Genomic DNA, 3,478 nt, shown 5'->3' with positions numbered 1-3,478 from the left:
GCATGCCAATCGCTTCTCACTTGTTCTCTGCAATTTCAACCACATGCCCAAGTCTCATGTCCTTGACAATCGCTTCTCACTTAGTGTTCTCTCTGCAATTTCAACCAAAAAAACAAGTGTCAGGACCACCAAACCTGGGACATGTTGAAAGCACGACTTTTTCCATGTTCTCTAAAGTAGATAGAATTACCTTTCGTTACTGTGAGTCTCTAAGCTGAACACGTGTAGTTCTCCCAAGCATATTGTAACCTGCATAACAAATCAGTTATGATGGAACATCAATTTTGAATAGAGCAAACAAAATCAAACTTTAGACTTACATCCCCTGCATATCCAACACCATAACAAGATCTTCAATAAGCATAGATATGAAAGTTGGAAATCTATATGAAGCAATATACTCCAGTTCCTCAAGGTTAGAGATGTTTTGTTTTTTATCACCCTGATTGGCCTGTCAAGCACAACATATATCATTATTTCAGACGAGAACTAAAATACAAGCGTGTGGATTACTCGAATTATGAGAAAACTTACATCCCCGCCATGCTGCTGGAAGTTCCGTAAGAACCTAAAAAGGTCACACGAATTGGGAGCATAACTGGCCAGAGTGTTATTGGGGTCGTTGTACTTGAATAGCAACACCTTGTTAAGTAACGAGTTCAACGCAGCGTCTACCCTCCAATCCTTAGTAGTAAGCTTGGTCTTAGCCACAAGGTCATCAACTTTCGGTTTCCCTATTTGACCCATTGATTTATAGGCTTGGAAGACTACACTTATGAGGATCGTGACTGCTCTTGGTGACTTGACTGCTGGATGGTTGTGCAGGAATTTAAGGAACTTTTCCTTCTTTGCCTTTGAAGGACATGAACCAACTGTAGGGGAGACCATCAAGTTGTACAGTTCCTGGATATAACTAATTGGATATCCTTGGGAATCTCTGAATTCATCTACCAGCAATAGCCTAGCCAACATGGACAGATCTAATAACAGATTGGCAAAACTTCCATCGCACATGGGTTCACGCTTAATGCGACAGCGGTGTCCACTCATCCTTAGATCCTCCATAGTGAATTGCCCGCCCCAACTTTGGTGCCGGTTATGAGCATCAGTTATCACCTTAATAAACCCTGACCACAGATTTCTACCATACTTGGTGCAGATGACCGCTGAACCACCACCCTCAATTGGGCGCGTATCAACAACTCCATACTTGTTCAGATACTGTCTCACTGATCTCTCTCTGGGTATCTTTAGATCATACACACACAAAAATCAAGTTATTTTGCAGCATACAACTTATGAAAAGACATGTGCTTGGAAACAATAATTGTGGAGCATATTAGTTTAAGCATGATAGGATTGGTTTCTGCTATCTATTAACTCAAGCAACAGAATTAATAGTTTAATACTACTCGTACTAGAAATTGGAGTATTACTGTAAGCAGTAGATAGAGCAACACACACAAACAAAAAAGTGATGTTAATGACTATAAACAGAACTGTGAGTGGCCAAACACACACAAAAAAAGGAATTCTGCAACTTTGATACATAAGGATTTCTAAATTAGTTCTTGCTCTCCTAGATAGTACTCCCTCTGTAAACTAATATAAGGAGGGAGTATAAACTAGTCCATGATCATCAAGTGCGGGGTTCTATAGTATTTCTATATAGGCTATATATCACCATTCGCTGAAATAAATTTAGGAAGATGACGATACATACTAGGTTCAGCATCCATTGAGGCCAAATGTACAGCATAAGAACCCAGCAAACATCTCGGACCCAATCCGTAGAGCAATACAGAATACGATTGTCCATGGCGCTGCTAGAATTGCCATGCGCAGACCATCATGTACCCGGTTTGTTGATATCCACTCAGCGCATAGCAAAATCCACATTAACCAAGTAAGAATACGCAACTTCAACCTCCAAATAGCTCCTTCCTTGAAAGCCTGTGCAACTTTCTTCCTGGCCTCTCTCTCAGCCCGCTTTCTTTCTTGGCATGACGCCATATTTGATCCCTAATTGCTTGATAACTGGAAGAAAATATTTAATTATGTCAGACTAATCAATTAGTAAGCGCAAATGCATAATGCCGAATAATACACATATCCGAGGGAGTATGACAACTTGTCAAATAAGAAAATTACTCCAATCATAGCCAGTTCAGCAAAAAAAGTGTATGAAATAGTATTAGAGTTTGTTGGGCCGTATATGTGTGAGTAAGTCTAGCCCACGTGGCCCATGTAAACCAGTATATGTATTGTACAGACTAGAGAGGAATAGAGTTATCCAGAAATTTCCCAAACCCACCACACTTCAGAGTTTAACAGCAGGGTGCAGAGCTGGGTGACTAGATAATTAAAATACCATGCAAGAGCAGAAAAAAGTAGGTTACTGAAGAGCAAAACCATCATCCTTACAGAAAACTAGATTCCTGAAAGGATTCTAAGCAAAGAAAACAAAAGTACTATGTTCAAGACAAAAGAAAGCAAATCCATACTAGCTGCAACCTTATCCCTAGACTACACATGTAGCAATTTTAAAAAGCAAACTAAGCGCCCCAACAGCGACATGATTCTAACAAAAGGAGGCCAAAAGAGGCAACATATCTCTCAGTTTGTAAAAAATAAAAAGAACATGGGTAAACATTTAAGCCAAATCAAACAACAGTGATCTTGCATATCGGTGTCACTGTTAGGTGAATATATCAGTTTTGTAGGAATTTTGGGGCTTGCTACACCATTTGGAATCAAAACGATGGACGAGTATAATGAATATGAGCGTACAACTAATCAATTTGATATCTATTTCTAGAAGAGGAATGGGTGTTAAATCTTAAAACAACAAGTGCCAAGCCATTGCAAAAAGTTACTTGTCAGCTTGATATCTATTTGAGAAATAATCTCTCGATCGAATTTCTAACTCTCAAACAAAGCTAGTTCAAAACCTAAGAAGAGAATGTGTGGAACTCAAATCGTAGGTGATTAAGAAAACCTTTGTACGATAACTATATGACAATAGACAATCAGTACCTTCTTAAATGAGAGATTTGAAAACCTAATGATACATAAGAAGTAGCTGATTAACTGTCCGACAAACAAATACCACAAGCCAGACAACGACTTAACGTATAGTTCACCAAAAACAATGTATGAAACTCAAATGTTAGCAGAACAAGGGAACTTTTGCAATTAATTCTAATTAAATGATAGACAATTTGCTACATTCCAAAATAGAGATTCTAAAGCCTACATGAAGTAGAGTTTTAGTTAAGCAAACCCCTACGGAAGATGAATTAATAAGCAAACAAACAAGAAACGAACCCCCAAACAGGGAACCAGGACCCAAGCTGCACAAACAAGTTGAACCGCGAGGCAGCACCCACAAACCCGGGACCAAATTTAGGGACCTCAAACACCAATTAGTAGAGTGGATGAAGTAGGGGGCATACCGAATTCGTATCAGGGACAACAC

The 3,478-nt window shown here is 39.1% G+C and overlaps 1 pseudogene; it reads right to left on the bottom strand.

The window, feature by feature from the left end:
• Positions 1-209: 209 nt before the first annotated feature.
• On the bottom strand, positions 210-2,505 carry LOC125527672 (annotated as a pseudogene).
• Between the last annotated feature and the right edge of the window lie 973 nt (positions 2,506-3,478).

The sequence above is a fragment of the Triticum urartu genome, unplaced genomic scaffold (genome assembly GCF_003073215.2).
Source record: "Triticum urartu cultivar G1812 unplaced genomic scaffold, Tu2.1 TuUngrouped_contig_4330, whole genome shotgun sequence".
Classification (NCBI taxonomy): Eukaryota; Viridiplantae; Streptophyta; class Magnoliopsida; order Poales; family Poaceae; genus Triticum; species Triticum urartu.
This window is presented reverse-complemented; position numbering and strand designations above follow the sequence as displayed.